At 40.3% G+C, this 25,482-nt stretch overlaps 1 long non-coding RNA gene across 1 annotated transcript; it reads left to right on the forward strand.

Moving 5' to 3' along the window:
- The first annotated feature begins 51 nt into the window (after positions 1-51).
- On the forward strand, positions 52-25,482 carry LOC143676280 (uncharacterized). Its single transcript, XR_013171970.1, has 3 exons — positions 52-74; positions 208-267; positions 25,447-25,482. It is a non-coding gene; the product is annotated as an uncharacterized LOC143676280 (long non-coding RNA).

Here is a 25,482-nt window from a genome sequence, read left to right on the forward strand (position 1 = left end):
GATCCTGCTCTGCAGCTGGGACTCCATCTCCTGTCATCTCGGGTAGAATCTCTCAGATCCCAGAGAAATCCCAGGTATTTTTTCAAGTTAGTGATTTGTGGGATTATAGCTGTCTCTATTTTATGATTTGAGGGGCTTGGACTAATGTCCCCTATCAAACAAAAATGTCTTGTCTTTTCTCTTCCCACTCATGGTACTTGGCATCAGTATTCCAGCCGTTCTGTTTGGGCTCTTCAGCAATAACAAATGGCACCCACCACAAGCATGGTGAGTAACACAAACCATGAACAGTGGGCATACTGGCTCCTATCTCTATGCTCAAAGTTTTCCATTGGCTTCCCATTACCTACAGGGGGAAGCATATCTCTATTTTTAAGTTACCAAGTGACTCTTTCTGTTCTGGCTCACCTTTCCAACCTCCCTTGCTTCCTACTCTAGCAGGACTAAACTGCCTGTGGCTCCTGGGGCACTATGCACTCTTTTCTTCCCTGTGAATCCTCTGTCCTCTTGGGTTGTTCTTACATCTCTTTTTACATGTCACTCCTCTCCTTAAACTCTCAAATGACCCTCCGTCCCACTCAGAGTACAAACAAGGTCCTCATGTGACTTAAAAAGCCCTGTGCGATCTCACCTCCCCTTTGCCTGTCAGATCTCATCTCCTGCTAACCCCTACCCCTTCATTCTGCTTCATTCACACCTGCCTATGGTTGCCAGATTTAGTCAATAAAAATACAGGATTCCCAGTTAAACTTGAATTTCAGATAAACACCAAATGATTTTTTAGTATCAGTATGTCCAAAATGTTGCATTGAACAATTTCTTTTTAATGACTATGTCCCATTCAATATTTAGGACATATTTATACTAAAAAAAAAGTCATTTGTTGTTTATCTGAAATTCAAATTTAACTGGGCTTCCTATATTTTATCTGGCATCCCTTACTCCTTGCTGTTCCCTGCACTTTCCAGTCATACTCCCACTGCAAAGCCTTTGTGCTTGCTATTCCCACCGTATTGGCAACTCTTTCCCTAGATATCTGGTATACTTATTCCCTTACTGCCTTCAGGAAGGCCAATCCTGGACACCCCTCCTCCACACTTAAACTTCCTATCCTCCTTTCTTGCTTTCTTTTCTCCCCCTAAGCATGTATCACTAGCTAACATGATATATTTTACCTATTGGTTGTGTTTATTGTCTGTCACCCCCAGTAGAACTTCAACTTGATGTTTTGTTCACTGCTCTATCATCAGAGCTTAGAACAGTCCCTGATGCACACTTGGTGTCAGTAATTATTTATTGAATAGAGGAATAAATAAATCCTTTCACTTTCAGCTCAAGTACTAGGGAGTGGAAATTTGTGGGTTTTGGTTACTTACGATCCGCTTTCCTTTTTGGTAAAAGTATCCCTCCTTCACTTTTCGCTTAAAGTTTATGCATTTTGGAAAGGTCCTGCCCTGAACTCCAGATCCCGAGGTGGAGACATGATCCAGTACACTCGGATAATCACATACGCTTGGCCATGGCTATTGGTATAGGAAGAGGCATGGGGTCCCATTAAGCCTTATCAGAGCTTCTCCATTGGCAACTCCCATTATGGCAGCTGGTTTTCTTCACAGTGAGAAAGGGAGCGAAACAGAGAGCCAAGATGAAAGTCACAGTCTTTTTGTAACCTAATTTTGGAGGTGATATCCCAACACTTTTGTCCTATTCTGTTTTTAACAGCTAGTAAGCTAGGTCCAAACCACACTTGAAGGGACATTATTACACAAAGGCATGAATACAAGAAAGCAGAGATCATCTGGGACTATCTCAGTGTCAGCCTGTCACAATCCACCCTCTGATCCCAAGGATTTATATCCTTCTCACATGCAAAGTCCACTTCTCCCCTCCCATAGTCCACAAAGGTCTCATCTCATTATAGCAGCATCTTAATGATATATAGTAGAATCTCATCAATTAAATCAAGTTCAGGTGTGGATATGGCTCTTCAAGTGTAGAACCTTAATATAGCTCCTTCAGTACAGTTCCTCTTGATCTGCACGCCAGTGAAACTAAAGAGGTAGGTTACCTGCTTCCACCTCCACCCCCGACACCTCAACTGTAAATGTAGATCAGACATAGGTTAACTACTATAGACATTCCTGCTCAACAGGGGGAAAATTGGAGGTGCAAGTAATTCATTGGTTCATAGAAATTCTGAAATCCAACTGGACAAATGTTGGACATTCCTTGAGTAGATCCCATGGCTTGGGATGGCTCTAGGCTCCATTCCCTGGAATTTGATTCTTCCCTCTTAGTCTTGTTTTCTTTTTTGTGGAAGATAGCACATGTTGGCAGCTGAGCAGCTCTCTGTCTGCTTTCTGCCTGTAGAACTCTGGTAATCCAAAAGTGTCTCCTCCTTCTACTGTCTTTGTCCCCCTCAGTCTAAGTTGAAAATGTTTATGCAAATATAAACCTTTTGAGAAACTTGTGGGTCTCCTGTGAATCTTCTTGGGGTTCACTCTTTTAGGGAAGAGCCACATCTCTTTGAGTTAGGCTCTTTACCTTGGGCTCTTGCTGAAGTTCACACTCTTAGACTTCCTAGAGGCCTTATTGTTTGATGGTGAGGATTTGTGAGGTACATCCTTAATCTCTTTAAAGTGCTTATGTGATTGAATATATTCCTAGGCACCTTTGATCTTTCTGAGGTCTTAAAAAAGTTTTATATTTCTACCCTCCATTTAATTTTTAGACCATGTTTCCTGGAAGGGTTGAGGATTTCCTTGGAAGCCATTTCTTAATTTTAGTATTATTTGCAGTCTGGAGGGGCTGAGAATTTTCTAAACCACCCAGTCCTGGCTTTTTTTTTTTTTTTTTTAATAGAACTGTTTTTCCTTCAATTTATTTCTCTTCTTCCACTTCTTCTCTTCTTCTACTTCTTTTACTATAAGCAGCAAAGAGACACCAGGTGCAACTTCAACACTTTAGAATTCTCCTTAACTAGATAACCCAGTTCATTAGGCATATTTTGTACTTTTTGCCTAACTGTAGGTGACGGTGTTACTAAACTTTCTGCCACTGTATAATAAGGAACCATCTTCTTCCAATTTCCAATAATGTGCCCCTCATTTATTTTCAGCCCTTACCCTCAATGGCAGTGTCCTCAAATCAAGATTGCTACTAAAATGGTCTGTTCAAGGTAATTAGGCTTTTCTCTAACATACTCCTCGAATTCCCCCCAGACTCTGCCCAAGCTCAGTTCCCAAGCCACTCCAGGGAACAAAATATGTTTTTATCCCCCTTTCTCATCCTACTTCCAAAGGCAACTATTCTAATATGTTTAAAGAATATCATTGTTTGTGAAGACATGTAATTTTACTCTTGTTTTGTAAGTATACACTTTTCCTTTACTAACTTCTCTGAGGCTCAGGTGATTTCTTGGGAAAATGGAGTTTCCACTACTTCAATACTGCTTTATAGGTCTTATTCTGCTTGTCACTGTTTCACCTGTCACTATGCTTTCAGGATCCATCCATCCTATTATGTGAACTTCTAGTCTGTTACTTCAATTATGCATAGCACATCATGGGTTGGACCCTCCTCCCATATTTGATCTATCCATCCCCCATGGGCACATAGATTTCCTCCAACTCCATGCCATCATCACAAATAATGCTTTGCAGTGAGTATCCTTACTAATGAGTGAGGATTTCTTTAGGATATATGTAAACCCAGGATTGGGATTTATCCATCTACTTAATTTGACCAGGAAATACCTTAAATTCCGGCAAAACCCAAATGACTGGTAAGGGTGCACTATATATAAGGGCTTCTCTATCCCATATTTGGGCTAATACCTGGTATTTCCAGTTTTAAAATGCTACCAATCCAATTAGGTATGGAGTAATATCTCATTAATATACATTTTAAAATTTTACTTTGGTAGAATATATATAATATAAAGTTTGCCATTTTAACCATTTTTAAGCATGCAATTCAGTGACATGAATTACATTCATAGTGCTGTGCAACAATCATCACTATCTATTTCCAAAATTTTTCAACATTCCAAATACAAACTTTGTACCCATTAAGTAATAGCTTCTTATTCCTTCTTCCCCCCACCCTTGATAACCTCTAATCTACTTTCTGTCTCTTCGAATCTGCCCATTCTAGATATTTCATGAGAGAAATTATATAAAATCTGTCCTTTTTGTGTATGGGTTATTTCACTTAGCATAATGTTTTCAAGATTCATCCATGTGTAGCATGTATCAGAACTTCATTCCTTTTGTACTTGAATAATATTCCCTTGAATGTATATGCTGTATTTTGTTTATCCATTCATCTGTTGATGGATATTGGGGTTGTTTCCGCCTTTTGGCTATCGTGAACAATGCTCCTATGAATGTTGGTGTACAGTGTCTGCTTGAGTTCCTGTTTTCAATTCTTTGGAGTATACATCTAGGAATGTAATTGCTGGGTTATATGCTAATTGTATATTTAACTTTTTGAGGAGCCACAAAACTGTTTTCCATAGTATCTGTATTATTTTACATTCCCACCAGCAATAATACATAAGGGTCCATTAATATTTTAATTGTATATTCATTGATAATTGATGAATTTGAACATCTCTTCATCTACATTTGAGTTTCCCTTTCCACAAACTGCATGCTAATATTCTCTTGAAGATCAGAGTGCAGGTATAACTTTTTCGCATCCAAAACATTGTTGGAGATTGATGATGATTGATGAGAAGGTCAACATGGCCATGTTACTTGAGCTTCTGGATTATAAATTCTTCTTTTCAGTTTCCTCCACAGAGCCTGGGGCATTTGCCTCCATTCATTCAGAACAGATTTATCAAATGAGTGCTCCAAGCAAGTCTTCCCATGCACTCTCCCTTCCGGCAAAGCTCAAATGACCCATCAGTCATTCCATCAACTGAACAGGAGAATAAAACCGACCATACCAGTCATATGGCATCCAACAGACTCCAGTAACATTTTAAATGCCCCCCGCCTTTTATTCAAACATTCTATACTCCTCTGATTCTAACTTATTGGTTGATTGCTGTTTTACTTTTGTTGTTTTTAACTGCCATGTGCCTGTCAAAATAGCCTTTTGTTAAGTTTCTCTGCTTATGAGGTGCAATCCCACATCTCAGTGAAGGATGATTGCTGATAGATATCATGATTTAATAGCCAAAATGTAAACTTCTTTCCTTACTGTACCCTATAAAAGTCTCCAACCCTAACATGACAATATTTATCTACATTATCAAGGAGCAGAAGCATTCTCAGCCCTGGCTGAACTACTCCTATACCCACCCACCCCACTGTCGAATTAGGTATTCTGAACCATTTAAGTCTTGACTGTAACACCGTCATCTTATATTGCAATTATCTGTTTATTTGCTCTCCCCTTCTAGATTTGGAACACCTTGAGGACACAGAATGTGTCTTATTCATTTCTTTATTTCCTGCATTCTTGTACTTAGCGTGACACTTATCATATGGTGGTATTCAATAAACATTTTTTGATTGAATGGACACATGAAAGAACATTAATTGAGCACCTACTTGCCATATACTGGCTAGTTGCCAGGAATGCAGAGATAAATAAGACGCAGGTTAATGATAAAATAGAGTGGAAAGTGTACAAGGAGGGCACTACATCCTATGAGGAAATGAGTTTCAAGTGAAGAGGGGACATGATTTCTAGTATTTTATCTTTTTCTTCTCCAAAAAGAGTCCATCTGATCTTGAACTCAGGATGTGACATATTTTAACTGTAGAAATAAGCTTTCTCTGGGTGTGTATCTGGGTATGTGCATCTATGTGCTGCCACTCTGACCATGTATGTCCCACCCTAGCCCAGAGTCAGTATAGAAGGGTTGAAGGTTATTTGTCTACCCTCATCTTGGTCAAGATGATTGGAATATCTATGCAGCTAGTGAGCCTCACAACATTGGATACACAACTCCTCTGTGGTATGACCCAACAACTGGGAAACTCTGAGATGGCCCAGAGGTGAGCTTTCCCATCTTCACCTTGAGTCCATGCCAATTTTCAACTCTTCAATCAGTCCAGAGGGGCCTGGGACAAGTTTTGTCCAAAGGGTTGGGGTTCAAGGGAGCCTTAAATATATAGGTCTGCCATAAGGTCCAGTTATTGACCTCTTGGAATATATAGCAATAGAATTCTGCAGGAAACTCGTCTCACTTCATACCTGACTCAATGAGATAGTTTTAACACGGACGTCTAAAATGGCCAATAGCTATGTGGCCAAGTTGGGAATTATGCTAGATTTGTCATTATGTATTCCAGAAAATAAAAAAAATCAACCCATTTCTTCACTCTCATTTTTAGACTCACTACTTCTGAAAATATTTCTTTGTGAAGAATCATTTAATAATTGGTATTTGGTCAAGCAAAACAAATTTGGATCCTCCCGAGCTAATCCCTAAAGAGATTTCTTTCATTTTCATATCTGTAGACTTTGGATAGTAGAGCCTGATAGGAAATGATCGTCAATAAAAATTTTTTCATTGACATTTCACAAAGCAGAATATTTTATCTTTATTTGCTTCCTAATCTTGAAGCACTTGCTCAGTAACCACAGTGTGCACTTCATTTAAACATGCAGCTGCTGCCGTGTCATTATGTTTTTAAGTTTATTGGACTAGTTTGCTAGTGTGAAATTGTTAAATCTATCTTTTATGTATTTGGCCATCTTGTAATCAGGCACTAGTGCTCAAGAGTTTCTTTTAAATTTTTTTTGGCTGGGATGATGTGACATCTCCACTATAAGCCAAAGTGTTTAATAGTGGGTGAATTGATGCATGCTACAACTAATAATAAGGGCAATATGAGGCCAACCCAAGCAGCAAGGGTCAGCAAAATTTTTCTGTAAAGGGCCCGAACATAAATATTTTAGGCTTTGTGGGCTATATAGTCTTTGTGTTAACTATTTAACTCTACCTTTGTCGTGCCAACACAGCCCTGGACAATGGGCTGTGTTCCAATAAAACTTTATTTTCAAAACAGGGAACAGGCCAGGTTCAGCCTGTGGGTCATAATTTCTTGAGCCCCTAGTGTAGAGTAAGTGATAAAATCAAACAGCTTTAGCTATGAAAAATACCTGGACTACCCATTGGCCTTTGGAACCCTCTTTTTGAGCTGTCTCTTAGCATACTGCACCTGCTCTCCAGTTTTAGTTTTGGAGCTTTAGGTTTAGAGATAGAGGGAGAGGTTATAGTGAGAGTGTTTATAGAGGTATTTGATGGCAGAAGCTCTGAATGGTGCTCTGCTCTCTTGTTTTCAAAGTAAAGCCTCTGTTCTATCTTAGCTGGGCCACAATAATGGGCTGAAATGGAGAAAGTTCTGAAATGGAAACCAGGCAGCTTACAGAGGGTCTTTGTCTCTCATGGGAGTTGGAATTTGGTGCTCAGGAAGAAAGAAGGGTCATGCTTCCAGGAATAAGATAGGAGCTTTATTCTCTAGCATCCAAGAGATGAGAGAAAAAGAGACCAAATCCCCTTGGTGCAAGTTTGGTTGGGGTTTTGAAGGAACCAGTGTCAGGACACAACACCTAGGAGCAGAGTCCCAGATTTAGGCTGGTAACTTATATTTCATTGATAAAGAAGATCTGGTGGCAGGTCTGTTGCAGCCATTGACAGCTGTGAACAAGCCATTGCCATGTGGATACCTTATAATATTTCAGCGTTTGCTGGGGCAGCAATTTCACCTTCTGCATGTGATTTCAGAACAAAACAAGCAAGATCTAAAAGAAAGTCAAGAAACCAAAGGCACAAAGCCTAGGTATCCTTCACCTGAAAGATGGCCAGTAGATACATAAATGAAGGGAGTGGATGTTGCAGCCGAGACTCAATTCAAGATTATGGTTAATGTCCTTTCTGCCTAGAGTTGTTCTATAATCTTGTTCTTTGCTCTGTCATTTTTTCTCAAGTCTGAACAAACAAGTCATCATTGAGTTCCTGATATACACTTCCAGTGGCTCTGTCAGTGATAAGCTCCTGAGTGAGTGGCATCTGCTGTATGGGGGTTTGTGCCCAAGGTGTTTTTAGAGGACTGACCCTGCACTGGTGTCAGGGCCATCAATTAGACAGAGGAGAGAGAAAGCCAAGAGCAGTGATGAGGCTGATAATTACACACTGCAGTACAGTTGACCTCCAAGAGCAGGTGGTGGGAGCAAGTGAAATTCCAGGCTCTGTCACTCAGAATTCATTTTCACTCTTGCGTTCAGGCCTGAGGGGATGCTCATTGATCTGGAAGAAACTGTCTATACTGTTATGTTAATACTAAGGATAATAAGGAAACAACATATTTAATATAAAAGTATAGTTTTCTTTATTAGTTGTTTAAAATGTGCTGTTATCTTTAAAACCCATATTTCTCTCTGAATCTCTCTGTCCATTTTTTTCTCTTTCTCTCCACAGTGGTGAGAAGATTGGGATCTTTATTTTTCATATGAGTTAAATATTTAATGCCTACATGAAACTGGCCCTTTGTTAAGGCTTTTTCAGCCCTGCTATTTCCATTTCTTTACAATAGTCTCCTTTGAGAGGGGTACCACTATTTCTGTTTCATAGATCTGGAGATCTATGGGGGCCCGGAAAAATGAAATAAGATACAGAAGCTTTGGCAGCAGATCTGGTGAATATCCTCCCACCTTCCCAGTTTAGCTTGCAATTTTCAGTTTCACTCTGAGCTGTGTTCCTCTCTGCTCCCTTTGTCGCTGAGTTCTTCCTTCCCTTAAGCTTAGTTTTTCCTCTTCAGTAGGGTGAGGAGATCTGTGAGTTGTTTTGGGTTAGTTCAGCCTGGAGCCACCCGAATGTGAGTTGGGGAGCAGACGGCAGCCACATAAAAGTCTCATCTTCCTTAGCCTTTGAGCTGAATCTAATACTTCTCACAATAATAGACCTTAATGGCAGATGATCCAAGAGGTAGATAGGGACCTGTCAGGGCCCAGGTGAAACAGAGGTCTTGATAAAAGCTGAGTTACTTTTGAATTTCACTGAGGGTATAACAGAAATAACATTATTGAATTTTATCCTAGCATTCATGACACCGAGCATTTTCTTTTTTCTTTTTGTCGCTCTTTTGTTTCAAAACTGAGTCATCTCTTCCTACAGCTTGAGATAATATTTCAGGTGATAAGAAAGGACAAAACATCAGAAAACCGGGAGGTGCCAATTATCTATCCCTTTTCATGCTAACAACTTGCATTTCTACTCATTGGTTTATAGTAGTAACTACCCCTTTTTCTCAACATGCTTTGGGGAGCTTTCTTTGTGCCAGAGTAGCCAGATCAGACTTTTTAATAAGTGAGAGTCACAGAAAAAAAAAAAAAAGAGCAAATTGACTTTTTACAGGGAAACAGCCCATTCCTCAAAAACTATTAAAGATTCTATCATACAAAATATCCCCATCCTGTTGACCTTATTTACAGATTTCATGAAAAATACATCATTGTAACATTGATGTATGGACCCTGTAGCATCCAATTTCTTGAAGACATCTGTACCTGATAAGGATGCTGGTCATGCACTCATAAACGCAGGGGCAATACAAATGAGACTGTGCTCCATGGAATGTAATGCACACAGATGCATTTCTAAAATATGCTCATATCCTTTGGAAATCAGGCAGTTTGCCTCTCTACCTTGGGTCTGAAGGAAATAATGTTCCGGGGTGGGGGTGGGGAAGAGGGAGACAGGTAATAAAAGCGACAATTGTGAAGCATTACTGGCAGTTTTCTCATTTTTACTGTAAGCTGGGCCTACATTTGTCTTCATTGTCAAAGTGCTGGTGTTGTTTACAAGTGAGGGACAAGGAAGCAGGAAAGCTTATTCAGTTCTCCTGGCTGGTGAAATACCATTTCCTCACCACGAATCCAAAATCATGTCTCGAGGGAGAAGTAAGTGGTACTCATGGATTTAGATTTTGCTTGATTTGGAAAGTTACTTGGGTACTTTCCCCACTTGCCTTACAAGTTTAAAAGACCTGGTCGTAGTTATTAGCATGTGGTATCATAACAAACATGGCTGTTCCTGCCACATTAGGTTCCAGTTAGCTGAATGTGGAGAATGGCTGTGGGGTTCAGGTTTTTTTTTGACAGTTTGGAAAAATGTTTATCAATTTTTCACTTCTGTTAGGGGACTAAAAGTGGATGAAGTAATTCTGAAGGCAGTATGCAGTGATGCAGTTAGAAAAGCTTTTATTCTATACCCAGCCCTCATCTAGCCTCCAATCAATCTTGATTGGCAGGAAAAAGTTCAAAACTGGTATTCACTCTGAGCCCCTCTCCCATGCACTAGATAAGGAACTAGAAGGGACTTGTAACCTTTCCTCATGCTTTTAAGAAAAACCATCCCAGCCCTGTCAGTGGGAGGCCTTTAGTGGAGGATGCAGCTGGAAGGGAAGTACACACACATACACATCCCAAAACAAATCCAGAATGCAGTTGACTCAGGGTGTGGAAACAGGGATTGAAAACCCAGCTCAGAGCTTGCAAATCCTCAGCCGCCAAACCTCATCCTTGTTTATGAACAGTCAACAAAGCAACTGCAGGTGATCTTGGCTGATGCCGCTGAGGCCTCTCAGATGGCCGGGACCCTGCAAACTTATTCACTGCCTCATTAAAGCAATTTCAAAATCAATTCGGGATTTGACAAGCCGTCAGTGCATTGTTGCTTCTCCTTGATGGGAGTGACATGCTAACAGCAATTAGACTTTTGCACACACACGTTGGTGCCTGTTCAGCATATTCTTTATTAGGAGAGCCTAAAAAGCATTATTATAATACTCTAACCTGGGGTCATGGACACATGCTCTATGAACTCTGTCTCTGTCGGTAGTCCCTTTGGTGAAATTTTGCCTATTGTCCATAGAGATTAAAAGGAAATGCTTACCCCAGATGTGATATTGGGAAATCAAAGGTCAGAGCAAAGCTTGTGGTAAACTCCATGTTTTTTAATACGAGTGATGGGAGCAATCAGATTAACATGAACAGATCAAATCAAAATTGCCCCTTCTAACAGATGGAGCAGGATTCTTATGCAAACGAGGAAGAACAGGCTAAAATCATTTGGTGACAACATTCTGGGGGCAGGGGCCAGGATGCTTTTATTCCAACTGGGGTTGGCTGGCACTCAGGTGGTGTGAATGGCAAAGGCTAGACTCCAAGATAAGCAGGGACATATCAGCCCTTCATCTCATGGAAAACCAGAGCCTTCTTTCATAAACCAGTCTATCTTCTTTGAAATGTCCCCCTGTGTAGCTAGCTCTATTGGCCAATTGAGGTCTTCAGTAGGAACCATTTCCCCCTCTGCTTCAGAAGCCCAGGATAATTGACTAAAAGAGATCAGTGTGACACAAGCTTTCATCCAAAGCCAGGGGCTCCATTTACTTTTGGGGGGTTGTCCCCAAAGAGAGTCTCCCATGTGTCTACATAAGCTCTCTCCTGGTCTTCTAGTTTCTGTTTTGCTGCTACTACTTAAGAATTTTTTTTTTCTGTCCAGCATCCAGGGTGAGTAAAGTCAGTATCTTACAAGAGTCCTTCAGGTAAGTGCTTTTATTATTCCCACTTTGAAAATGAGGAAACAGGGACACAGTGAGATTAAGTCAATTACCCAGGATCACAGGTTAGAAAGCAGGAAGCAAACAGGCCACCTGGCTTCACATTTCTCAGACTTAACCATTTCCCTATTCCACCTATTGAACAAAAGTTCATCTCCACCCAACGGGGACTCCATCCAGACTTGCAAAATACTCAGTAACTGACTCACTAACTGTATGAATGAATGATAGACTTTTTGATAGCTACTTTCAGGCCAAGTTATAGACTGTTTCGAATTCCCAGACTCATGGATTTGCCTACTGTGACCAGTTTACTTAATACTGCAACCCACCTTCAACCCTGCAGTCCATATCCCTTTCTCTGCTTTATGTATCTCCATAATGATTATCACCACCACATATATTTTATTTGTTTGTCTAACTCTCCCACTAGAATATAAGTTCCTTGCTGTATCCTCAGTTCTAGAACAGTGTCTGGAGCAAACTGGGGACTTGACAATTGTTTAATAAATGGAAGTAGAAGCTATTACAGGCGTAAGTAGCATAGGGGGCATGGCCTAGCTTTGGTTCAGAAATCCATCTATTGACCTAAGTGCGTTAATGATGAAAACTATGGCATGGAAAAACTGGAAGGAAATTTAGACTTCATCTCATTCACTTTTTCACATCCAGAAGAAGTCACTTGCTTTCAGTAACTGCTGGTAGCAGAGCATAACTAAAACTCCCTGGTCTGGGAGCCTTCCCAACCTGCATCCTGCCTAACTTGTGTAACCAGATTGAGGATTTCTTTTTATGCTTGGATCTTTGTGAAAGGTCTTCTTAGAAAGCCTCGGTGGATTTGATTTTGTCCCCTACCCCAAGTTTGGGCTGCTTCCTGACTGGCTGACTGCAAGGCCTTTAAGAGTATCCCTATGGTTTTGTTGAAGCTGGGGGCTGCTGATGCTTTTGAAAAAGCTGTTGCTTTTGAAGCACGTCTGCTCATTGCTGATTTCCTCCAGGCATTTGTTTTGAAGCCAATGTTTCAAAGGCAAACGGACATTTGAAATTCCTCAGCTATTCAGCCATTCAGAGAAGCTAGATCCTACAATGCTCAAGAAGCCATTTGTTACTTTCATTGGGTTCAGTGTATATAAGCAGGAAGCTACCATTTGGGAAGATGAGCTGACACCCTACCTGGGGAGCTGTGTCTCTGCAGAGGGTTGACTTGGGGTTAATATTTTGATTTGCAGTCCCTTAGGAAGCTGATTTAGGAAAACAGAGTGGAAATTGCCACTCTGTGTGTGTGAGTGTTTGTGTGTTGATGGTGGGTAGGAGGACGTTTAGAGAAGAAATCTTAGTCATTTCTGGCAAGAACTATAAGAGTAACAGTTCTCAAAGTGTGGTTCAGGGACCCCTGTGGGTTCCACATACCCCTTCAGGTGGCTTATGAGGTCAGAAGTATTTTCATAATAATACTAAGACATTATTTGCTCTCTCCACTTTTGTTTGCTCATGAGCATATTGAGGAATTTTCCAGAGGTCACATGATGTACACTATCACAACAGAATGAATGTAGAAGCAGGTATGGAAATCTGACTTTTATTAAGCCAGACATTAGATATTTGTAAAAAAATGTAAAACTATGCCCCTCTTTTCCCTTATTTTTTTATTTTGGAATATATGGCTATTTTTTGTAAAAATAATATTTTAATGTTAACATGTAATAGGCTTATTATTTTAAAATAAATTAAAATATTTTTAAAATGTGTCTTTTAGTTTATAATACCATAAATATCGATACATATAACCCACTAGAAACAAAAACTCTTTAGTGTCTTCAAAAATTTTAAAAGAGCAAAGAGGTCCTGAGACAAAAAAAGTTTGCGCTTTCAAAATTCAGTTTGAATGAGGTTATAGAACTGGAAGGATCCTTAAAAGAGGATCTGGCTTAGTCCCCTTTCTTGCTCAGACAGGCTAAGTATTGCCCCTTTTAGAGATGGGACAGCTGGGATTCAGAGGGTTTGGACTTCCCTAAAGCTGTACAGCTCTTGAGAGCAGAGTTAGAGAGAAGTGTGTGGTTGAGGCAGAACAGGGACCCAAGTCTTTTTCCTCCGGGGGCAGACATGTGCCTACTACCCTGTACTCCCAGGGACATAAATGGCCTTTGTTGAGTAAACAAAAAATAATCCACAAACCTATTTTCTTTCTTTTATCTTGTTCCTTGGCTGTCAAATTTATCTTTGATAATTTTGCTGGTGAAAGATCCTAAAGTGCTGGAAAGAACCATTTATTTTGTTATCTAAACCAACAGCTTGGTGCTATTGGGTTTAGAAACTGTTGACTGTTATGGGTAATGTGGGTACTACCAGCTGTGATCATCTCCAGATAACCTGGGGTTGGCCAGAGACACCATTTCCGAGGGCAGCTCCTTAGGCTGCTGGCTTCTCTCAGAGTAAGTGAAAGAGAAAGTGAGAAAGGGCACCTAAGAGGGGACCCACAATCTTCTTGCGGTCTAGTCTCAGTGGTGACGTTCCATCACTTTTGCCATATTCTAATTGATAGAATGGAATCACTAGGTCCAGTCCATGCTCAAGGGGAGGGGATTGCCCAGGGCCCAAATACCAGGAGGCAGGAGCCATATTGGAGGCTGCCTAATACAACTTCTAAACCTGAAATATTCTCTCACTGTTGGAGTGAATTCACATCATCACACAGTGCCTTTTAAATGTAATAAGTTGGGCCCACTCTCTGGGCCAGCCGAGGGTAGAGGTTAAGGGCATGGGTGCTGTAGCCTATCTTCCTGGCTCTCTGTCTCCATCACCGCTAGCTAGGAATTGTGGGCAAATTATTGCTGTGTCTGTTTCCTAAGCATAAGTTGGGGCTGATAATAGTTGTTCTTTTATGGAGTTGTTGTGAAGAGTTAACACCTACTGTAAAGTGCTTAGAGCAGTGGTTGGCACTATTACTGTGCAATCCGGTAATAATGTAATCCAGAGGCATTACTGTATAATCCAGAGGCATTACATGGATTATTTTATTTATTGCTAACAATAATCCAATGAGGTAGGTATTTTCACCCCGTCTGATGATGACAAACTAAACGATGGAACCAGGATTCCTTTCCAGGTTTGCATGTCCTCACTTCTGGCCTTTTCCCATTCTGCAACGTGAGGGAATATGTTGTGGAAAGGAAATGGCCATGTTAGAGTTCAGGAAGAATAAAATGCGCATAGACTTAATATACTGTTGACATATTTATGAAATAAAAGGGAGACACTTTTTGACCATCCCTATGTACACCAATGGGGGATTTTCTAGGCATACGTATGCGTGAGGATTAAATTTGACTTTGCAAATAAATGAAATGGAAGTCAGGCAGACTTAAAAATAACCAGGCACTTAGGCTATAATTATTTACCATGTGATTTTTCCATCCTCTCCATGGTACTTACTGTGCAATTAAATAATCAATAGTTATCCTGTAAGTAGTGAATATACCCATGAAATTTGTGACCTGGAAAATCAACCATTATGAGAATGGAATTGTTAAATGGTCTGGAAATGATCCGAGATATCGAATCCACACCAGTGGGCAAGTGAGCCTGCCTCTTCCCTTGGACACCTCCATCCAGGCACTAAAATCAGGGATACCAGACGTTGTGATTCGGCCCTACCTCCAGGCTTCTCTGCAAAGAAGCATGAGTTGCCTAGGGCATTGTCTCCTTCTAGGCTGGGAGCTTCTCCTTAAATACCAAGAGAAGAAGAGATAGCTCTCTAACTCCATCAAGTAAAAATTCCTTAATCCACTTTCAAACTGGTGCATGACTAAGTGTGGCCAAGTGTGTTCCCATGGTCAGCTGAGTAAGCCTTGATTCCTTGTGGCCTCCTTGGAAGGGAGAACCTTCAGAGGAAACAAGTGTTTGTGGGTAGCCCTTGGGGAATTGGAGAACACTTGCCCCCTGTAAATCAGCGCAGGTAGTTGGGGGTTGGGCAGTCATTGCTGATCTCTAACTTCTCTCCAAAAAGAGATAGTTGATCCCACGATTACCCAGGGGTAATGAAGAAGGGCCAGATTGGTTCCCATCCTTTAAGAACAAACAGCTTATTGGGGATTCATATGAGCCAATAAAAGATGTTGCAAGGCAGTAGGACCCCATTAACAGAAACAGGGCTTGACAGAGGGGCTAGCACATGCAGGCAATACTTAGAGGGAAAGGTCAGGTTTGAGTCAGGCCTGGAAGGCTTTGGCTAGGCAGAAAGGAAGAAAAAAATCCAAGTTTGGACCTTAATGATTCCTACCTTTCCAGTGTCAGATCCAGGAAGGTAGCATAGTATAGAGAAGGCGGATAGGCTTTAGAATTGAGAGGACTTGGCTAAAAATATTGGCTTTGCCCCTCATGGGCTGTTTTGACCTAAAGAAAGTCATTTAATCTCTTTGAAGCTCTCTTTTTCCATCCCCAAATTAGGAATAATAAAACTTACTTAGGGTGATGGTGAAGATTATATGAAAACATATGTACTTGCACATAGTAGGTGCTCAGTAAATCCCATTAGATCCTCTCCAAAACCTGTCAGGCCTGCAGCCCAGTCAACTCAATCCTAACTCTATACCATTTCGTGTCAATCTTGGTCTCTTGAGATCCTCCATTAAAGCTTCCATCAAATGCTGCTTCCTCCATGAAGACTTCCTTAGCCCCTCTAGCCATAGGGGATCTCTCCTGTCTTCATATTGTTCTACTCATCCTATCAGGCACTCAACCACTGTCATTAGATAATTGCTACTGGAATTCTTGGGCATATACCCCATCTTTCTTACCAGGAAATAAGACCCTTGAAGATATTGATCGTATTATATTTCTCTCTCTCGATCCATAGTACCTAGCACAGTGCTGAACCACAACAAGTGTACAATAAAAATTTGTTGCATGAACAATTGAAGGGGTAGAAAGAGAGCAGAACACAATTCTGGAAGGGAAGTCACAGTGAGGCTAAAGGTATGGACACAGCATGCTTACAGGCAGAGGGTACATGGCACGAAGCCATGTTTGTGCTGGAGAAGTTCAAACCTTGAGTCAAGGCATTTGTCCCAATTACCTTTGACTCCTTGACCACCACCACCCCCTTCACTGAGTTTGAGGTTGACTTGATATAAATCTGAATCTTAGTTCACTTATATTTATTTAACACCCCACTGAAACTCTCTTTCCCACAGAGCTAGTTACACGAGCTCTCTGACACAGAAGTGATATATCTGGGTCACAGTTTTAATTGTGACAGACAACTCTAAAGGAAATGCTATAAAAGAGAGGCTGGGGAAGATGGAGGGAGGTGTCTGTCTCTAACAATAAAAAAGCAGAATAGGTGAACCCTAGTCTTTTGTATAGTGCTTATTAAGCCCCTAGCACAATTCACATTGTAATGTAGAGAAGAACAGGGCTGCTGAACTTCCTTTTCCAAAGAGAGAGATTTCCTTTCCAAAGCCAGGAAGCACCATTTACGACTGACTATTGGTCACAGGAACGTAGATGGTTGAGGGTGAAATTCTGTAATAGATCTGATTCTGTAATAGGCTAATGGGGTGGGAAAAGGGGAGAAGTGGGGGGTGGTTATGCCACTTAAGTTAACCAGAAGAATTAATGCCAGGTGATTAGGCAAAGAGAACACCTTCAAGTTGAGCATCATATTAGCCAGACAAGAAGATGCTACTAGAATTATCAGAATGGGCTTTAGCAATCATATTCATATCACAATAAACCTAAGTTCAGACACCCAGTTGGTATCAGAACTGAACCTAATAATAATAATAATACCTTCCATTCACTTTGTGCTTTTTATAATTTTAAAGCCTTCTGACATACTTTTAATTCTCAAATCCAGATATGTAGGGATTACTATCCCCATTTTAAAGAGAATGCAATTGAGGCTCAGAGTTAGAGCCAGTTAAATGGGAGATTGAAATTAGGGTGCAACTAAGTAGAGGTAGCTGCCCCTATGGGTTTCTGTTTACATGACAGGAAAAGAAACTTCAGGGCCACCGGCCACCTCGGGGAATGTCAGGAGCATCATTTATTCATCCCTCAGCCCTGGAAATCCCCAGGCTCTGCAGCCTGGGGCACGCTCGTACATTCCCCAAGAAACTTCTCTGACAACCAGACTCCCAGAATCGTAATGAAAAACCTCAGGCACATGTTTGCAGACAACCGGTAGACAGCCACAAAAGTTCCCCAAGGTGCCTGGTAAAACTTTGTCAAATCTGTTCTAACTTTGTGTGGGCGGCTGTGCTTCATCAAGAAGGAGCCAGAAGCAGCAATCCCAGAAGGTTTCTGCCCTCCCTCCATGGTTGCCTTTCAATCCTCTTTCTTGAATGTAAACATTGACAAAACATATATTATGCATGCCTTTTTATTTGCAACTTTTGCCAGGATGTATGAGATATTTTCTCTAAATTTGTTTATAGGTCTTAGGTTCTAAAATTCAGCAGAATTATACGGGAGGGGGAATCTGCTGTGGGTTCTACTTGTTCTTAAAACACATGAGACTCTGGGTTCGGTGTCTTTTCCTAATGATCTCTCCAAATGCTACTGAATGGAGGAGAATAGATTATGGTTTTAAAAAGTGGATGGATGAGAAGTTTGATAAGAATATATTTACTTGTCTTCACTTTTCACTTACTGTAAACTCCCAGCTTTCCAAAGAAGTTGCTGGACCTTGCTGGTTTCACCAACTTAAAAATTAAAATGCCGCTCTTCTTTTGTCTGCACAGTGAGCTGCCGGTAGCTAGGGTCAGACCTTCCAGCACTGTGACTTGCAGAGACAAGCCAGATGGCTTCATAAACAAATTCCCTGGGTGGTTGGGGCAGAGGTGAGGACAGACAATGGAGATGGGGGAGTGTAAACAGTGAAGCTGGAACATCTCTTGAAGATAGGCATGGTTAATGGGGAAACAAAACATCTGACTTGGTGTTTAAGAAAGGCTAAGTAACTGGGCTACTGGTAAGAGACTGTTAGGCCCAACAGAGCACCTCAAGAGACACATGTTTAGAGTTCCTGTAAGTCTCAGATAGATAAACCTCTTTTCTTCCCCCCCAAATGTGTATATTGAGAAAAACCACAAAGCTTTCACCTGATACTGGTTGGCCGATTTAAGGTCAGATTTTGCATAGTAGATTCAGAAACAGGAAATACACTGGCGTAAAAACAACCCAGAGGTCACATTAAAATTATACCATTTCCACAGTCTTCACACCAAGATATGCCATGTCATCTGCAGACATTCTGTTTTGACGGTTTGTTTGCAGAAATGACGCCAGCACCTGAGCACTGGCAATGCATTTCTTATAAAATCCTACAGACAATCCTACAATTTCTTATAGAATCCTGCAAGGAAGGGGAACTGAACTCTGCAATCTGGAGGCCATTCTCAATTAGGCGGGAAGAGGAGGAAGCTGCTGGTCTGACTGATGAGTTTGTATAGAGATTTCCTCAAACAAAATAAAATATTGGCCTCTTTGCTCATTAGGGGTGGTATCAAAATTGTCCACAAGAAAACACTATTGTGCTTCCATACACTTTAATAAACAGACCTTTGGGACAGCATCTTTACCATGTGCCTTTAAAATCTGTATACCCGTAAAGCATCATTTATCTCTGACAATTCTGCCAGGTTTGCCTGTTAAATTTTAAACTATTGGATTTTCATAATCCTTTGGTAAATGAATATTCTCCCAACTGGCTATTACTCTTGAGAAAACTAGGAAGTGATCTGAAAAAGATGAGAATTTGTGATAATATAAAGGAGCCCTATTGTTCTTTTTGGGTTAAGCAGTTTACAGAGTTGAACTGAAATCCAGGGACTTGAATTTCTAATCAGTATTATCCAGTGTTAATACTTTCTGGGCCAATTTTGCTGTTGGTAAAACTTTCATTTAATCGATATTAGAGTGGATTTCCTAAGAAAGATTAATACAAATATACTAGGCAAGTATTTCATAGAAGATTATTTCTTAAAATTTTAAAAAATAATAATAATATATATTATCAGGTATGATCTGTTTTCAGATTAAAGAGTCAAAGGAATTTCCAACAATATTTCCATATTAAATAACATATGTAAATTTTGGAGACAATGACATCATCACAAGAATGAAAAGATCAAGGTGATGCTTATAAACAAGGTTCAGAAATCTCTGCTCCACATCAAATCATGCAGATTCCAAATCATGTTAAAAGGCAGGCACCCATATTTCACATTAAATATATATGTAAATACACAGGTATACATATGTATAATTTTATATATTTTTGTAAGTTGGGTTTTATAATTATATGATTACTTATAACTTATCTGCAGTTAGCTGTAATTGCATGGTCATGATCATGTATAGTTAAAATTCTTTTGAAGTGAGAAAAATATAGTTTTCAGATTGTTTTGGAATGTAATTACATTTTTGTAAATATTAAATTTAACAATTAATGAAATTGTTGTGTCTGTTATATTTTAAGATGTGGAATAAATGTTTGTTAATTTAGATTTTTCAGTTTTATTATGCATATTTTGAAATCAATACATTTTTCCTCCTGGTCGCTAATATTCTTATAGATTCTTGAGAAGCATGGTGTTCACAGTGCCTCCTATTTAAAATGGCTATGTTTATAAATCCGTTAAAGTCATGAACTATTTAAAAAATTCGTAGGACATCAAACAAGTGGCAATGTTGTATTATTGCTGCTTTCTGATTCTTGTCTGCCATAGCTAGATTATACAGGTTCACAAACCAAGAGTTGGGGACCGAATTGGCTTCTCTTCTCAACACTCCCAGTGACCCCCTTGTGGAATTCCTACTTCTCGTCTTTCAAAATTTAAACTCTGCTGGATTAGAAGTTCTGGTTCTAGTGAAAGGGGGTCCCAGAAAGGGTTTTACTGAACCTGAAGCTATGGCTGCCACCCAAACAGTTTAGGCTCCTTATGCTGGTGGATCATATTGGCAGGGGTCATTGTCCTTGAGTATCATGAAGAACTAGATTCTATACAACAGGGCAGGAAGAAGTATGTTTTGAATCAAAATGACTCATTGTGGTGTTTCTAGGAGCTTCCAAAGCCTATTGCTAACTGCAAAAGGGTTAGTGCAGTAACCACAGCCCAAGAACAGTAAAGCAACTGAGGATTTTGATTCTTAGGGCCTGAAGTACTGGGCTCCAGTGCAATGCTGGCTGAAGAGGAGGGAAATCTGAAACTGGTGCTAGTTGAAGGAGATAAAAAATATCAGCTATGATATTTGGGACCAACTGCATCATCATGCACTAGAATGTGTACCACCAAAGCATCTGTGTTAAGGATTTTATAGAAATTTTAGTTGGCCACCATCTTGAAGGTTCTGTTATGGTTTGGACTTAATGGGAGGTTTGAGCAGAGATGAGCAGAGTAAGGATGAACTATATCAGACATCTTATCTGCCCTGCTTCATATCCTCTTGGCTCATCTTTATAATTCCATCATTACCATGGCAAACAATTGCATACAGGTAGAACCTGAGAGCACTTCTCTTTAGCTGTTTCTCATTTCTCTTGCCTTCTGCCCTGGGATTTCTGTTACTGTCATAGGACATGCTCAGCCATCCTTATGCCTCAAAAATCTGGAAGTGCAAACCTGCTATCATCCTATGGAGCCAGCTTTGACAAGGATGAGAGAAGCTTGTGGATAAATGCCCTCCCTTCTGTCCTTCAGTTGGACAATTCTAGATGCTTTTTACACAGATCTTCAGAGGGTCTCCAGTGGGAACAATGTCTAGGTACTCACAGTGGTGATGAGTTTGTAATGACTTTCGCTTTTTCTCTGCTTCACTCTTCTGGTCCCCTACAACTGATCCCTAGGATCATTTCCTAAAATAAGCCACCTGTACCCAAGTCCTTGCCTCAGGCTCTGCATTTGGAGAAACTTAGACAAGGGAGGTACAAGCAGTTTTTTTTCCAACTTGAATCCATTAGCGTACTTATTTTTTACCTTCTGAAAATTGTGTGTGTGTGTGTATTCATGCACATATAACATAAATTTCTAAAATTAATTAACTTCTCTAGACTTTGCAGTCAAAGGTTGAGAGACTTAGTTACCCAAACTGGCTGAATCATTCAAATTGTCTAGGGAACCCAGCCAAACTAGGAACTCAGAATTCCCAGAGTTGGGGTACAGAAGCCTGCATTTTCTAAAAAGTTCTGCAATTAATTTAGTATCTTTTGGGCTTTTTAAAGATCAGGATGCTCTAAATCTGATCCAGTGACAGAGTATTGAGAATTTTTGAGCTTGCCAAGGTTCTTAAGCAGGAGATGAGAAGAATGGGATCCTAAACTTCTTCTAGGCAGTGAGAGCCAGAAGAAAGCCAGATGAGTATGAATTTCCAGACTATGCGTCTGTGAGACTTCCAACAAAATCTTGCTTTATTTACACAGGACGGCCAATATTTTGCTGTGACTTATATAAATGTGTTGTGAAGTTACTAGCAGGTTTAAAGTTCGTATGACACTCCTTCAAAAGTTTCTTTCTCTTTCCTCTATAATTGATTAAACACTCCACTTCATCTGGTAGTTGTACATTTGTTCCCAAAGGCAGACAAGTCCATGACAGAGAGAAAGTACAAGAAACCGTAACACCATATTTCCACTTGTTCAAGGTCTTGAGAATATTTTTAATGAGCAAATTCCATTAACATTTGAAAACTCTTTCTCTAAGGGTGTCAGTTTAAAAATCACAGGAGAAGGCCCCACTGATCCTGACTCAAATAGACTCTCGGAGCATTTTATAAACAGGGCCATTTATCCACTAGGCACTAAGACATAGTGCCCAGGGCCCTTGGACTTCTCAAGGGTTTGTGAAAATGTTGCAGAATGCTGTCCCCTTACCAGTGCTTTCCTTTTGTATAGTGAAGGGTGTGCTATCTAAACCCTTTGGGAGAATGTGGTCTAGTGGTGGGTTCTCTGGTTTAACCTAACATTTCCACATTCCTGAGCCTTCCAATACTCTCCCCAGTACTCTGCAAAGACATTCTGGCATCTCTACTGCATTTACTTCCCATCACTGTGTCCAAGCTTTAAAGAGCCATCCTAGCAGTATAATGGGACTGGTTCCAGGTATCCTCATCAGGATGTTAAAAACACATTCATGGGACTTCCGGAGAAGATGGCGGCTTAGTAAGACGCGCAGGTCTTAGTTCCTCCTCCAGAACAGCAACTAAAGAAACAGAAACAATACAAAACAGCTCCCGGAGCCACGACAAAAACCAAAAAGACAGCATACCCCATTCTGGAACGGCTGAACGGGCAGGGAGAATCCGCTGCGGTGAGATACCCGAGGGACGTGTGTTTTCCCGGCCGGGGCGGCTGGTAACTGGGGTCCCCTCCATGCACGTGGCTCCCCGGTCTGACTGGGAACGTTGGATAGCGGGGCCCTCCTGCCATGCTTGGCATCTCGGGCCAGCTGGGCAATTTGGACCGGCACTCCCCCAAGCCATGGCGGCCGGCGACACTCCCTCCACGCGCGGTTTCCCAGGTCGACTGCGAGATTCGGATTGGCAAGTTAAAGGAGCCACAGCATCTTTTACTGGTGGGACCTGCAAAGGGACGAGCGCCACAAGCGCCACCTACTGGGCAGGAAAAGAAAAACACAGCCCAGAGATTTCACAGAAAAACCTTTCAACCAGCCGGGTCCCACACCCAGGGAAATCTGATCAAATGCCCAGACACCAGCAGAAAATAATAGATGACGCTCGGAAAATTGAAGATATGGCCCAGTCAAAGGAACAAACCAATAGTTCAAATGAGATACAGGAGCTGAGACAACTAATGCTGAATATACGAACAGAAATGGAAAAACTCTTCAAAAACCAAATCAATAAATTGAGGGAGGACATGAAGAAGACATGGGCTGAACAAAAAGAAGAAATAGAAAATCTGAAAAAACAAATCACAGAACTTATGGGAGTGAAGGACAAAGAAGAAAAAATGGAAAAAACAATGGATACCTACAATGGTAGATCTAAAGAGACAGAAGCTACAATTAGTGAACTGGAGGATGGAACATCTGAATTCCAAAAAGAAACAGAAACTATAGGGAAAAGAGTGGAAAAACTTGAGCAGGGGATCAGGGATCTGAATGACAATATGAAGCGCATAAATATACGTGTTGTGGGTGTCCCAGAAGGAGAAGAGAAGGGAAAAGGAGGAGAAAAACTAATGGAAGAAATTATCACTGAAAATTTCCCAACTCTTATGAAAGACCTAAATTTACAGATCCAAGAAGTGCAGCACACCCCAAAGAGAATAGACCCAAATAGGCGTTCTCCAAGACACTTACTAGTTAGAATGTCAGAGGTCAAAGAGAAAGAGAGGATCTTGAAAGCAGCAAGAGAAAAACAATCTGTCACATACAAGGGAAACCCAAAAAGACTGTGTGTAGATTTATCAGCAGAAACCATGGAAGCTAGAAGACAGTGGGATGATATATTTAAATTACTAAAAGAGAAAAACTGCCAACCAAGACTTCTATATCCAGCAAAATTATCCTTCAAAAATGAAGGAGAAATTAAAACATTTATAGACAAAAGTCACTGAGAGAATTTGTGACCAAGAGACCAGCTCTGCAAGAAATACTAAAGGGAGCACTAGAGTCAGATACGAAAAGACAGAAGAGAGAGGTATGGAGTAAAGTGTAGAAAGAAGGAAAATCAGATATGATATATATAATACAAAAGCCAAAATGGTAGAGGAAAATATTATCCAAACAGTAATAACACTAAAAGTTAATGGACTGAATTTCCCAATCAAAAGACATAGACTGGCAGAATGGATTACGACCCAGCAATACCACTGCTAGGTATCTACTCAAAGGACTTAAGGGCAAAGACACAGACGGACATTTGCACACCAGAGTTTATAGCAGCATTATCTACAATTGCAAAGAGATGGAAATAGCCAAAATGTCCATCAACAGACGAGTGGCTAAACAAACTGTGGCGTATACCTACGATGGAATATTATGCAGCTTTAAGACAGACTAAACTTATGAAGCATGTAATAACACGGATGGACCTAGAGAACATTATGCTGAGTGAGTCTAGCCAAAAACTAAAGGACAAATACTGTATGGTCCCACTGATGTGAACCAACATTCGAGAATCGGCTTGGAATATATCATTGGTAACAGAGACCAGCAGGAGTTAGAAACAGGGTAAGATAATGGGTAATTGGAGCTGAAGGGATACAGACTGTGCAACAGGACTAGATACAAAAACTCAAAAATGGACAGCACAATAATACCTAAGTGTAATGTAACTATGTTGGAACACTGAATGAAGCTGCACCTGAAATATAGTTTTTTGTTTGTTTGTTTGTTTGTTTGTATCTTTTGTTTTTGTTTTTTTTCTTTTTCCTTTTTGTATATATATATATTTTTTATTAGTATTATTATTTTAATTCTCTTCTCTATATTAACATTCTATATCTTTTTCTGCTGTTTTGCTAGTTCTTTTCCTAAATCGATGCAAATGTACTAAGAAATGATGATCATACATCTATGTGATGATACTAAGAATTACTGAGTGCATGTGTAGAATGGAATGATTTCTAAATGTTGTGTTAATTTCTTTTCTTTTTTTTGATTAATAAAAAAAATTAAAAAAAAAAACAAACACATTCATGGCATTATGCTCCAACATCAGTAAAATTCTTCCCTATCTAGCTCTTATATTCTGCTTTTAAGATCCCTTCTCCCATGTTCCCCTAGTTCCTGGTAGTACAGACAGTCAGGTCTTGCAATCCTTTGGTTGTATATGCTATTTGTACGGGTTGTATTTCCTCACTTGGGTTTTGCTATAAGCTGCTTTTACTTTTTAGCCTAGTGCAATGAAGGGAAGCAAGGTGGTCCTGAGG

The sequence above is a fragment of the Tamandua tetradactyla genome, chromosome 3, assembly GCF_023851605.1.
Source record: "Tamandua tetradactyla isolate mTamTet1 chromosome 3, mTamTet1.pri, whole genome shotgun sequence".
Lineage (NCBI taxonomy): Eukaryota > Metazoa > Chordata > Mammalia > Pilosa > Myrmecophagidae > Tamandua > Tamandua tetradactyla.